The sequence below is a fragment of the Dermacentor albipictus genome, chromosome 2 (assembly GCF_038994185.2).
Source record: "Dermacentor albipictus isolate Rhodes 1998 colony chromosome 2, USDA_Dalb.pri_finalv2, whole genome shotgun sequence".
NCBI classification, from domain to species: domain Eukaryota; kingdom Metazoa; phylum Arthropoda; class Arachnida; order Ixodida; family Ixodidae; genus Dermacentor; species Dermacentor albipictus.
In genome coordinates, this window is record NC_091822.1 from 180,920,405 (window position 1) to 180,935,082 (window position 14,678).

The window sequence follows — 14,678 nt, forward strand, 5'->3', positions numbered from 1 at the left end:
CTTCTCGCTCTCCACAAAAACTCTTGAATCTACTATACTCTATCCGAGTAGTACCTTGCTGAAATGTGGAAGTCACAGAAATAAATTACACAAAAGGAAGGGCGAGAGCCCCTAAAGATTTGACAATCCTCGCTCCGTCCTCTGCTCGCCACCTTATTACATGAAAGGAATCGTCCCTGGTACAGATAACTTTGCGAGATAATGCAGAGGTAGGCAGAATGCTAGACTGCGACATAACCCCCAACTCACACATGACGTGTGACTATATTTGTTTCCACTCTGACCTAAAGGAGATGTTATTAGCAATCATCATCATCGCCACGAGCAAACCTACCATCATTGTCATCATTATGATAATTATCGTCATCGTCGTCATCGTTACCGGAAGTCGTCATCCACCCGAGAATACTTTGAATCTGCCAGGTAAACGAATGCTCGCTTTCGGAAAATATCGCAATCTTTGTGAAGTGAAGCCTTCGTGAAGCGTGTGATCAAGTGCCATTAATTTGCATATTTTATCCTTGGATCCTTGGCGTAAAGGAAACTGCCGGGCTCACGTGCTCGTACTACGCAATGGGAAATACAAGGCAATCATATACAAAGCTAGTTGACGTTGGCCCTATGGAAGTATGTATAAGTACCATTGTAGCTTAACGCTTAGAAGATCGGGTTGCTGTGCTGGAGGGCCGAAGTTCATTCTCAACATCGGGCACGTAATTTAACTTTTTTTTAATGTGACTTTTTGGGCAAGACAGCAGCAGCGCCCAGAAGCCATGGTGAGGAAATTCCAAGGAGGGATCACAAAGAAACCTTCCCTTTATAAATTCCTGAAAAAGGACTAATCCTTCTTGAACTGCTTAGCAGTGTCGAACGTGGTTTGCATTGTAGCTTCGCGCTGCTCACGAATTAGTGACAGTATTTTTGCCGGTCAGAAAAAGAACTTTTGCAGCGAAGCTGGGACCGGGATATGACACGCTGTAAAGCGCTATCCTGAAAACTTCCACCAAATATTCGAAATAAATGCGACAGTTCAAAATGATGACAATGTCGTGCAAGAGAGCCGCTGGAGCTAACGCAACGGGATATACGTGCGTTACTGGACATGTCACGGGCGATGCATGGTGCGGACAAAGTGAAGATTGTGCTTCGTAATACAGGCTGTTGTGGGAAATTACAAAATTCTGATAGTTTTGGCTCTCCACTATGAATGACGAGAGCCGAAGCGGCGCCATGTTTACCGTGGTTGCGGATGTGGCGGGCGCGCGGTCTCACGGTCAGCTTCACTATAGTTTGAGCTGTGATCGTGCAAAGTCAGATAAGCCTACCGTTCCTTTTCTTTTTGGATGTATGAAGACATGGTGTGTGAAGCCTTCTGCGAGCTCGTAACTTCAACAGACGAGTGCACACTCCTCCAGAACAGCTTGCACGACTGAGTGGAATGTTTTGTCATTACACGGAGGAGAGTAAGAAAATCGACGTAGTACATCGACTTTTTTCGCAGGCCGACGCGGGAACGTCGATACGTGGAACAGAGAACAGCCGTGAACACGTGACAGAAGAGCAGATTGAACGCCAACCGGAGCCTAGACATCATGAACCAGCTCGATCTCGAACGCCGGTGGCCGCTTCCGCGCCATCTGGCGTATATCAACGTCCCGAGAGCCACCAGGGACGAGGTTTGTAAGGTTCGAGTCAGCGACGTCCGCAGCAGCGTCTCCGACGCCACGCATTCAACACGTCAGGTGTTTTCCCAGTCGAGTACAAAAGTTTTCGACGCAATCAGGCGATTTATTTTCATGAAGAACCTGGAGGCTAACCACGACACATCAACCTTGAATTCTCGGAGGAGTTCTGCCTTTTCTGTGAATAAGCGAGGGAAAATTTGACAGGCGCGTACTGGCCTCGATTTCTTCGACAGCGCCTCCAATATGCATATTTAAAGAAGATCTTGCATAGCCAGGACCCATAGAGGGTGCACATCGTGCGAAATTTCATCTTTTGAGCTTTTGTAGTCCACGTAATGTAGAACCTTTTGCCCGAGCAGTTTGCTCAAGAGAAACGAGATGGCGCTTTCGGTGGCGCTCCGGACATTGCCTCAGCGAAAGCGCACGAATACGGAGTCATTACCGCATCTGCCCAGATGCTCAGCGATCAGCTGTCGGAAACGTAACGGGCTTTTCAATAACGCAATGTGTCTGATTCACGCTGCAACACGGCGTACGGTGTAGGGAAGACGTGTGCAAAGGTTGGGCGCAAAAAATAGTGTCTGGCATATTCACGAATGGAATTAGTCTGTGTGGCCAAATTCTTGGACCATTCCTACACAAGTACTGTCTTTGTTGTAGGCCCTTCACGAAGCATGGATACAAAATTCACTCATTTACCAGCGTGTCGTCGCTAACCTCCAAAGAAAAAACTTCATCCTCGGAACGTCAGCAATTGTTAGCATGTCTCTCGTTGCATGGTGACAAAGGAACTGGCACCGCTTCCTCGTGTAGTAAGTTTTTCGCACCTTATCTACACACATGCACCCAAACACCTAGGCAAAGTTAAACTCAATTTATTGCCAAAGTATCAAGAACAAGTGAATAGCGCACATTTGAATCAATGCGCCGAAGCAGGGGTGACGTAGACTACATATAATGGACGCGAATATTCCACAATCTAAACAAGTAATTAGCGATAATACGTCTTCACTACAAGCTATTACAATGTGCCGAACGTGTACTTCCCACGCCTTGTGTGCGGCAAGAACTAATCTACCGCAACTGAGCACATCCGCCGGCGATTAGTAGAAAATAAACAATCAGACAATGAGCGCACCGAGAAATGTAACTGAGTCCCAAACATGAGAAATCATTGCCTCAATATGATTGGCAAATGAAGAACGAAGAGAAAAAGACACTGATCCTGATTTAATTCATAAGCGCAAAGATCAGACAGCTTGGAAGATATTTCTAGCCCCGGGTTTAGTGGAAGCACTTTATGCGCTATTTGCGCCGTTTGGACTTGGCGTAAGGAGCTCCCAAGGCGCTTGCATGTCATCTGAAGCTCTGCCCGCAAAAGCTTCGTGTCGTCCACGCAGTCGCCGTCTAAGATGTCCACAGCAAGAGATGTCTGCTGTGCCGTACCGGCATCATGCACATCCATTGTAAACACGGATGCAATAGAAGCAGCTGAGGCAAATTATGGATGCGTCACCCCGTGATCAATGATGGTGGCGCCGATGGCATCGCCGTGAAAAGGCCCGACAGTCGATAAAACACGGTACCTTCTTGTAAAGCCAACAAAAAATTACATCTTGTGCTCTACGTCTAGTTCTTCTGTCTGGTGATGTTTGTTGCACTCCTGCTTGGGCAGAAACAATGACCTGGTGTCATATGATAATCAATAAACTCATCACCTAATTAGGTACATAAGGGAAACACGTCGACATCTCGATTTCCTCCTAATATATATATATATATATATACATATATATATATATATATATATATATATATATATATATATATATATATATACATATATACATATATATATATATATATATATATATATATATATATATATATATATATATATATATATATATATATATATATATATATATATATATATATATATATATATATATATATATATATATTGTGAGACGAGGTTTAGGCAGCCAGTCTCTTCTTTTTTCTCCCGAGACAGAGCCCCACCACCAGGCCCCAAAACGGTGATGATGAGTATGTACAGGTGAGAATATGAAGCGTATGAATAATGCTCACACTAATTTCCCCGCACGCGCAAGCGGCCAGCCAGGCCGCGACTTAGCTAGGAGGGGAACGCCGAACGAATCGTTTTAGGCGCGAAACGTGAACGATCTCCGAACCGCGACAACGATGGTCGGAAGAAACGTCTACGGGAGTAACGCGATAGTTCACGGGGGATGTTTGTTCGTTAATAATATAGGGTCCAAGAAAGCGGGATTCAAACTTCTCGCACAAACTGGGTGCACGAATGGGCGTCCAAAGAAGCACTTCCTCTCCGGGACGAAAGGAGACGTCGCGACGAGAGATGTCGTAACGTTGCTTGCGATCTTGCTGGCTGACTTCTGTGTTGAAGCGAGCACGTTGACGGCATTCCTCCAGTCTCGAAACGAACTGTTCGGTTGTACTGTCTGAGGTGTTAGTTTGAGCATTGAAGAAAGCGGCGTCGATGGTGAATGTCGGTGAACGGCCGAAAACTAGGTAGAAAGGTGAGTATCCCGTAGTTCGTTGGATAGCGGTGTTGTGAGCAAAAGTCACGAAAGGTAAAAGTTTGTCCCAATTGTCGTGGTTTGGCCCGATATACATGGATATCATATCTATTAGTGTGCGATGAAATCGCTCGGTTAAGCCATTTGTTTGTGGGTGATATGCGGATGTCGTCTTATGAATTGTGCCACAAGCTCCGAGTACTTCTGCGAGCATTGTTGACATGAAAGTCTTGCCGCGGTCGCTTAACAGTACACGAGGGGCACCATGGCGCAGCACAATGGCATCTAGAAAGAAGGTGGCGACGTCGGAGGCTGAACTAGAGCGTAGAGGAGCGGTCTCTGCGTAACGTGTGAGCTGGTCAACAGCTGTCACGACCCATCGATGACCCGCTGGCGTTATGGGCAGAGGGCCGACTAGGTCTATCCCAACGATAGCAAACGGTGTCTCGGGACATGGGATGGGCTGTAAAAGCCCAGCAGGAGGCGAAGTCGGTCGTTTCCGCCGTTGACACTGAACGCAAGAAGCGACGTACTTGGCCACAAAGGTAGACATGCCTGGCCAAAAGAAACGGCTCCTAACGCGGTGGTATGTTTTGTGGAATCCCAAATGGCCAGCAGATGGGTCGTCGTGCAAGGCTTCAAGGACTTGCGTGCGCATCGAGCGTGGAAGAATAGGTACCCAGCTGTGTCCGTCGGCGTTGTATATGTAGCGGTACAGCACATCGTTGTCAAGCTTAAAAAGTCGCAGTTGTCGACGTAATCTGGCATTTGGTGCATATGTAGTTCCGCACAGGCGTTGGATGATGCTGTCGCAGTAGGGGTCAGAACGTTGACACGAGGCGAGGTGAGTGAGGCGATTGGAAGATAACGTGTCAGTAACCGAGAGAGGTAGTAACGGTAATAACGGGAGTGACGACTTAGTCTCATCATCAAGGGGCGAGCAATGGAGAGAAGTACTCGAAGCTAATAATGGCAGCGGGCAGCGAGAGAGAGCGTCAGCATCTTGATGCTTTTTCCCAGACTTGTAGACAACGTCAAAGTCGTACTCTTGTAAGCGTACCACCCAGCGACCAAGTCGTCCGGACAAATTTTTGATTGACGACAACCAGCATAAGGCGTGGTGGTCGGTTATGACCGTGAAATGGCGTCCGTAAAGATATGGTCGAAATTTTTGGATCGCCCAAACTACTGCGAGACATTCCTGTTCTGTGATCGAGTAATTCATTTCGGCAGGTGTTAGTGCGCGACTGGCATAGGCAACAACTCTCTCTCGCGAGGTGGTATCACGCTGTAAAAGTACAGCACCGATCCCATGGCCACTAGCGTCGGTGTGCAAGCAAGTTGGTGCGTTCTCATCGAAGTGACAGAGGACAGGGTCGCTGGTTAATGCCTGCTTGAGGGCTTGGAAAGAAAGTTCGCATTCATCTGTCCAAGGGAAAGCAGTGCCCGACGTAAGCAACTTGTGTAGCGGCGACGCCATGGCTGCAAAATGACTGATGAAGCGGCGGAAGTAGGATGCCAGGCCTAAGAAACTTCTTAATTGCTTTTGATTTTCAGGGCGAGGGAAGCGATGCACGGCAGCAACCTTTTCGGGATCTGGTCGAACGCCATCTTTGCTGATAAGATGGCCCAATACTTTGATGTTCTTTCTGGCAAAATGGCATTTCTTTGTGTTGAGTTGAAGTCCAGCGTTGGAAATGCAAGTGAAAACTTCGTCCAAGCGCTGAAGGTGCTGACTAAAAGTTGTAGAAAAAATAACGATGTCATCTAAATAGCACAGACAGGTCTTCCACTTAAGGCCACGTAAAACTGTATCGATCATGCGTTCAAATGTTGCAGGGGCATTACATAAACCGAATGGCATTACGTTGAACTCGTAAAGTCCATCTGGCGTTGCAAAGGCTGTCTTGTCTTTGTCCGCTTCGTGCATGGGGATTTGCCAGTATCCGGATCGGAGGTCTAAACTAGAGAAATATTCTGCACCCTGGAGGGAGTCAATGGCATCGTCAATTCTTGGCATCGGATATACGTCTTTGCGCGTGATCTTATTAAGGGCTCGATAATCGACGCAGAATCGTACGGAGCCGTCTTTCTTGCGAACCAGCACGACAGGAGACGACCAAGAACTGGAGGATGGCCGAATGATGTCTTTTTGGAGCATGTCATCAACGTTATCCGCAATGATTTTCCGTTCTGCGGAAGACACGCGATACGGGCGGCGGCGTACAACCGAACTGCCTTCGGTTTCGATGCGATGTACTGCGACGGAAGTGCGCCCCAGGAGCTTGGAGTGGACGTCAAATAAGGCTCTGTGTTTGTGCAGGAGTGCCAGAAGGTCTTCTTTCTGCGCAGTGGTCAAATCAGGATTTATCGCGGCCGTTAAAGCAGCGGCAGCAGTGTGGTAATCAGTTGTGGTAGACAAAGGTGGTGATTCGGTGTGAAGCGGTACCAGCGAAAGAGGTTCGGTGTCAGTAAAGCATGTCACAGTAGAGCCCTGGGAGAGCACAACTGGCGAAGAAGTAGGGTTATGAACAGCGACTGAGGCTCTACCGTCCTGAAACCGTACTAGGCTAGGAGAAAGGCTAAGCCCACCAGAAATGCAGTAACCACTCGGTGCAAGGAACACATCACCATTAATAATAGTGTCGGAAGTCAGCGTCAGAATATGCTCAGTGCCCGCGGGAATGAAACAGTCGGTAGACGTGACAAAACGCAGGCTGTGATCATTGACAGAGGACGAAGAGTCAGTGTCTGTCATATGAATAGTTCGCTGACGGCAAGAGATTAAGGCTGAGGCGGAGGACAGGAAGTCCCATCCCAAAATCATCGCGTAAGTGCACGAAGACAGCACGACGAACTGAATGTGGTGGAGGATGCCATCAATGAAAACGCGCGCAGTGCAAACACTGGAGGGCTGAACAAGAACTGCATTAGCACAACGAAGGGGAGGTCCATTATACGGTGTCTTCACTTTTCGCAATCGAGAACACAAGTCAGCACTAATAACGGACAGCGATGCACCTGTGTCAACCAAGGCTTCGATTCGGACACCTTCAACAAACACCAAAAGTACATTTGACGGGCGCTCCGGAGGCGTTTCACGTTGTCGAAAAGATGCAGCTTTCCCTCCTGAAGCTGCACCATTTAGTTTTCCGGGCGGTGATCGGAGGACGAAGTAGCCGGTCGTAGAGGGGAAGAAGAGCGCCGCATCGGTGATGGAGAGCGACGACGTGGGAAACGCGATGAACTGGCAGGGTTGAAGTCCTGTGGAGATGGGGAACGTGGTGGATAATAAGCGTAGTCAGAACGCCAACGTCGTGGTACAGGGCCAGAAAACTGATCCCTTTCAAAGCCGTCATAGCCACGTCTTTCATCTTGCTGACGGCGTCGGCAAAACCTGGAAATGTGGCCACGGATGCCGCAGTAGTAACAAACCGGTCGAGGTGGGCTCCATGCGTTATAAGACGGAACAGGCGATGGTCTTGCAGTGATAGGATTCAGGGACATGTGCGGTGTAGGTGCTTGTTGTGGTGGCTGCTGGGGGGGGTGGCGCTATAGAGGCAACCTGAGCGTACGTTGGCGTATGGATAGGTTGCGGGCGCGTGATTTGCGGGCAGGTCACGGCAGCTAGCTCTTCCCTCACAATATGGCGTAGGCCGCCACCAGGAGGCGTCAGATGGACCTCAGGAGGGTTTGACGAAGCTTCGGCGTGCAGTTCTTCGCGGATGATGGAGCGAATCAAAGCACGTAGCTCGCTGTCGTTGGACGCCTTGAAATCAGATGTGTCAGGGTGTAAGCGGAGCATATGAAGGTCATCGAGACGCTGACACGTACTGATGATGTCGGCGACGGTAGTGGGATTCAGCACGACAAGAGCATTGAATGCCGCAGTCCCAATACCCTTGAGCAGGTGGCGTACACGGTCACTCTCTGCCATCGAGGTGTTCACGCGGCGGCAGAGGGCGAGGACGTCCTCTATGTACGAAGTGTAGGACTCGCCTGAGTGCTGTACACGCTCAGCAAGCTTCTTAGCGATATCGGAGCGGACAGACGAGTTCGCGAAAATCTGGCGTAGCTGGTGTTTAAAGATGCTCCAGTTGACCAAATCGAGCTCATGATTGTAAAACCATGTTTTCGCAACTCCGGTTAGGTAGAAGGCGACGTGAGCAAGTTTTGCTGATTCGTTCCAGTGATTAAAGTCACTCACGCGCTCGTATAGCTCCAACCAGTCTTCAACGTCGTCACCTGGAAGCCCAGCAAATACCGGTGGATCCTTCTGAGGGGTGGTGACTGTCCAAGAAGGGGTTCCCGCAGGAGTCGGCAAGGTGGATGTCGTGGTACTGGTCTGCTGGTCTTGCGACATGGTCGAGTGCAGTTGGTAGAGGCGGCGACCCGAGCGGAGCTCCAGGGATGTAGCGTAGGTGAAGCTGGAGAGAGACCGGGAGCGAGAGGGCGAAGGGACCGGACAGCACACTCCACCACTTGTGAGACGAGGTTTAGGCAGCCAGTCTCTTCTTTTTTCTCCCGAGACAGAGCCCCACCACCAGGCCCCAAAACGGTGATGATGAGTATGTACAGGTGAGAATATGAAGCGTATGAATAATGCTCACAATATATATATATATATATATATATATATATATATATATATATATATATATATATATATATATATATATATATATATATATATACACAGTGGTTGGCAATAAATCTCTGCCGATGGGGGCGACATGCGAAAACGCCGGTGTGCTTAGATTTAGGTGCACGTTAAAGGAACCCAGGTGGTCGAAATTTCCGCAGTCCTTCACTACGGCGTGCCACATAATCAGAAAGTGGTTTTGGCACGTAAAACCCCATAAATAACTTAAAATGTAATTAGATTAATATCTGCAAAACAAACAAAAACCAATTCCATAAACTTTATGCTATATGGTGCTGAACGCACGTATAAGTTATTACAAAGGTCGCCGTTAAGACTTTGAACAGTACCAGCTATGTAGAAGGAAGCAAAGTAAGCTCGGATAGCACCGAATTGAGTGATTTAATACGTTAAAGTTATGTTTCAATACACCAAAGACGTGCGGGATATCACGGTGCTGAGATGTTGCACAGAAGATTAATTATTCACTGCTGAGGCTACTATAGTTGAACGCATGGATAGCCGCCTCGCCCATCTTCTGGAGGCTAAAGCCTCCATCCTAGCTCGATGGAAGGGGCAGAGCCTAAACCGTCGCCTCAGAAGCAAGATCTCCAAACTGAACACAGCCATCGAGGAGCATTGTCAAATCCTCAGCCGGCAACAATGGACTGAGCTGTGTAACACGGTGGATGGACAACTTCATCGCCCTTCCTCGTGGCAACTCCTCAAACACCTGCTTGATAATACCACCACCCGCACCACCCAACAGGATCGGCTGCAGAAGCTCCTTTATACGGAGACCCTTAAGCAAGGTCCACAACAGGTGCTTGACTACCTCTGCACCAGATGTATCTCCAGGGGACAAGTCAGTCCACACAGCAATTACATCGGTAGCCCCAACCCTACACTAGACGCCGATTTCAGCGTATCTGAAATACACGCCGCTCTACGCAAGCTTAACGGTCGTTCTGCTCCAGGGCCAGACGGGGTCACTAACAAAAGCCTTCGCAATCTCGATGACGAGTCCGTGTCCCATCTGACTGACTACATCAACGATTGCTGGCGCAGTGGTGCCCTTCCAGCAGCCTGGAAGACTGCCAACGTCATCTTAATCCCAAAGCCTGGCAAACCATCTAGCCTCAATAACTTAAGGCCCATCTCCCTCACTTCATGCGTAGGCAAGGTGATGGAACACGCCTTCTTAGCACGCATCAACAGTCACCTCGAGGACAACTCTCTCTATCCCCACACCATCATTGGATTTCGCCCTCACCTTTCTACTCAAGACGCTATGTTGCAGCTCAAACATCAAGTGCTCAACGATCGTTCCCGTAACATGAAAGCCATTCTCGGACTCGACCTCACTCAAGCCTTTGATAACATTTCCCATGCAGCTATCCTTGACCAGGTCTCCAACCTCCAGCTGGGAGAGCGAGCCTACAATTACATCCGTGACTTTCTCTCCAATCGCACGGCTACCCTCTCGGCCGGGGATTTACGATCAGACCAGCTTCCCCTTGGCAGCAAAGGCACCCCGTAAGGTTCAGTTATCTCTCCCATGCTCTTTAACTTAGTCATGATTGGCCTTGCCAAGCAACTAAAGCAAGTCGACAATATCAACCATACCATCTACGCCGACGACATCACCATCTGGTCGTACCGAGGCAGTGATGGTCAAGTGGAATCAGCCCTCCAAACGGCGATTGACACGGTTGAAGCCTATCTCCAAGGGACTGGACTGCGCTGTTCGCCGGCTAAATCGGAGCTTCTGCTATACAAGCCCATTCAGCGGGGTCGCCCTCCCAAACACCAATCTGATCACCGACCCTGTGACGCCATCACCCTACGCCTTCAAGATGGCAGTCCTATCCCACACGTCCCTAGTATCCGGGTTCTCGGTCTCACCATCTCTACCAACGGCTCCAACGCCTTGGCTCTCAACAAGATCTGTGCCCAATCTCAAAACACTCTACGACTTCTTAAACGTATATCTAACCGTCGAGGAGGACTCAAAGAAGAAAGCCTTCTCCGACTCGTCCAATCCTTTGTCATATGCCACATTACCTACGTTGCTGCGTACCTCAACTGGTACCGGGCTGAGCAGAACAAGCTCGACACCCTCATACGAGGGGTCTACAAGCAAGCACTTGGTCTCCCACATTGCACCAGCACTGAACTCTTCAACCAACTGGGAGTTCACAACAACCTTTGCGAACTCATTGAAGCCCAACAACGCTCTCAGCTTGAACGGCTCACCCATACTGAAACAGGGCGCTTTATTCTGTCCACGCTTGGCTTCACCTACCATCAGCAACAGGGCCCCAAACAACCGATCCCGACCGACATCCGTAGCTGGATCTACATAGACCCTATCCCTAGAAATATGCACCCTGAATATAACAGGGCTCGGCGCCAAGCTCGGGCCGGAGCTATCATAAAAGCCCTTGCCAACGTACCTGGCGTCACATTTGTTGATGCAGCCCGATACTCCCATGGCACACGATTTGTGGCCGTTGCCACACGCGATGGAGCCCTACACCATGCCTGCAGCGTCACTACCCCCACTGCAGAGACGGCTGAAGAAGTGGCCATCGGCCTGGCCACTTTAGATCCCACCTGTCACACCATAGTTTGTGACTCTCGCTCAGCCGTTACTAACTTCAGCAAAGGGCGTATTTCTCCCCAAGCTCTTCGCACCCTCTGCCAGGCACCACACTCTCAAGACAGCATAATCTCCCTAACATGGATCCCGGCCCATGTGGGCCCTGTCCACCCACACCTCCCCAACCTCAACGAGGTCACCCACTCCATTGCGCGAGGCCTAGTCAACCGTGCCGGAGTCACTGGAGATGAGTTGGACACCAGGGACAGTCTGACAACTTATAACGATCTCGTTAAGGCCTTCTACCTGAGTCGCCGAATCTTCCCCCCGCCTCACCCAAAGTTCAGCCGGGCGCAGGCTACCACCCTGCGTCTACTACAAACAAACACGTACCCTTCACCCGCCCGCCTCCACCTTATATTTCCGGACGTCTACACTACCCCCAACTGCAGGTGCTGTGGAATTCACCCGGCTACGCTTCCGCATATGCTATGGGAGTGCCCAGCACAATACGCACAGACTAATACCACGACTCTCTCGTCGAGGTTGCATGAGGCTCTGCGGAGCTCCGCCCTCGACGACCAAACCTGGGCGACCCAGCACGCCCGCGAGGCGGCGGCGAGGCAAGCCCTCGACGTCCCTTCGTGGGAGGCGTAGGCCCGGCCATCATAAAGTGCTGGTTCTACAATAAAAGTTTATTCCTCCTCCTCCTCCTGAGGCTACTACGGGCGCCCATGAGACTTGCAAAGAGAAAGAAAATGTTGCTTGCCTGCAAAGAGACAATAGAAATCTACCTATAGGCTCCTTGGAAAGCTCGTTGGCACGAATATTTTAAAAACGTTCAATAGATATATTTATCTACCTATACTCAATATGTCTGATTGACATGGTTGACTGATTTGATTCAAAGCCTCTGTGAGATTAGCCAACGCTTGACGCTAAATGAATTTTCAATTTAAATTCATTTATTTCCCAAGAAAAATGAAAGGATGCCTGAACAAACCTCACTGGCCTTCCTTCAACTCTGTGAATAAGGACTACTAGCGAAGCTGTGTATGTGGACCCCTTAATGGCGAACTGCACCTCCGCCGCGCGTCGGCCCGGCTTTGCACTATCTCAGGTATCGGCCCACGTATGGAGAGTGCTTAACGACTGCTTCACCTCCGCCGCCGGTCGGCCCGACATATTGCCCTATATTCGGGATTGACCCACGTATGGGAAGTTTTGTGTCTACACACTGACACGTTCCTAGGGGAACTAGCCCTTTGCAGCTTTGCTGTAAAATTGGTTACGTCCTTGTGTTTCGTGATTAATTAATTAATCAATTACTGACGACGACGAACGCGGTAGTACTGGCACGAGAGCGTTCGGATGGTAGCGCCGAGGGGCGCCAACGAGCCAGCTGTGGAAGACGACGACGACGTGGAGCCAATGATGATGATAGCTTTGTGTTGACAGGCGGACACGATCCCGGGGAAAGTAGCCCTTAACAGCTTCGCTGGAAAAATTGAAAGTTGCTTAACGTTAAGCAGGTTAAGGTCTGTCTTGTAAAGGCCAACAACACAACAAGCGGGAAACCTTCGGTATAAATTTAAGATCTTCAATACGTTTAGCGAACAGTATCAACTAAATAAGACACATCCAATGATACATACCAAACCATTATCGCATATTTTCAAGCTCTGAATTAAACCGTACATAAATACATGTATTAGATAGACACATCTCTACACACTTATGCCCAATGACAGCACCTCAGAATTTATGCACTTCTGTATACAATAATAAAAGAACGCATGAATTCAACTGTATAAGTTCAGTCATGGTGTTTACGGATTTGTGATAGCTGCCCTCAAGAAAAGTTTGTTGGCAAGTTGATCTAGCGTGGACACCTTCTTTATGTAGACCGCTGCGTGGGCTGTACAACATGCACGAGTATTGACAGCCTCGTTTACTACAAAACAGAGTTCGAAGTTGGAACAAAGGTTTATATCTAAACAAACAAAATTAAAATTAAATTATTTTATGTCGGTTATGAGATCTTTAGTAGATCTTTAGTGCCCCCTGTAAGAGTGCTCCCTACGTTGTGCGCCAGCAAGCATTGATGTAATTTTGGACAAAAGTAGGCCAGTAGTTCGGAGGTTCTGAGCGTCAAAGTCGTTCCTTCCATGTAGCTGTGCCCATTTGGCGTTGCATTTCCTCTGTAGCATTGTAAGCAGTCTTGATGTAACTTACGCAAAAAAAAATTTTTTTTAATGCAAAACATTTTTTGGTGAACATTTGCTACTTTGACCGTATATATCTAGCCACCTACGTCTTGGTGCTCTCATGATAGTTCGTTAACTTGGTATGTATCAAAATTCGCATAGTATGACAATAGTCTATGAGGAGCATAAATGATCGGTCATGATATGAATATCATGACATGTTTGTCATTTAGGTCACGAAACAACCGCCTACGTCTTGGCGTCTTCATGGTCGTTTCGCTAACTTGGTAAACTCCCTGAACACTGCTTCGCATGACATGGATTCCCACAGGGCATGGGATCTGCCGGCTTTTAAAAATATAAACTATTACTACTACCACTGGACCAGTAGCTATGGATGATGATAACATGAGCCATGAGCGGTTAGAGAATGCGGATTAATTTTGGCCTACCGTGGTTCTTTACTGTGCACCCATGCGAGTACAAGAACGTTCTTGTATTAATTTCACCCCATCGAATCGCTGTCGCCGCGACGTGGATCGAATGCGCGACCTCGAGGTCAGCAGCACGTAAATCTTGAGATGCTCACTTCGCATGACAAATGTCTTAAGAGACATCACTAAGGATCGCTGTTGGGAATAAGCAACAATCGTCATAAATGGGCTTGGCACTTACGGTGCAGAAGTAGAGAATAAAGTAGAGAAGCCTTAGGTCCTGCATCGCGGGAGGAGAAACACAGTGGCACCGTGAGCTTGCCGACTTAAGCAAGATGATGATGATGAACCTCTATTATGGCCCGCACCCATGAAGGGGGATAGGCCAAGAATCGGGCCCAAGTAGGTAGACCACCCAGAAATATCTTGTTAGGGCAGCATAATCTAGGGAAATTTCGAGACAATCAATGTCAGATTTTTTGCTACAAACAACGTTTATTAACAACCTGCCTTTTCTAAGTTGAGCGCTGTCCGTCCACCTGGCAGT

The 14,678-nt window shown here is 48.6% G+C and overlaps 1 protein-coding gene across 2 annotated transcripts in view; it reads right to left on the minus strand.

Moving 5' to 3' along the window:
- Positions 1–14,444, minus strand: part of LOC139056360 (nascent polypeptide-associated complex subunit alpha, muscle-specific form-like) — a 35,048-nt gene extending 20,604 nt beyond the window's left edge. For both annotated transcript variants that reach the window (XM_070534539.1, XM_070534538.1), the window contains exon 1: positions 14,373–14,444. The gene's annotated coding sequence lies outside the window, so the exon portion shown is untranslated. The remainder of the gene's footprint in view (positions 1–14,372) is intronic.
- Positions 14,445–14,678: the final 234 nt, after the last annotated feature.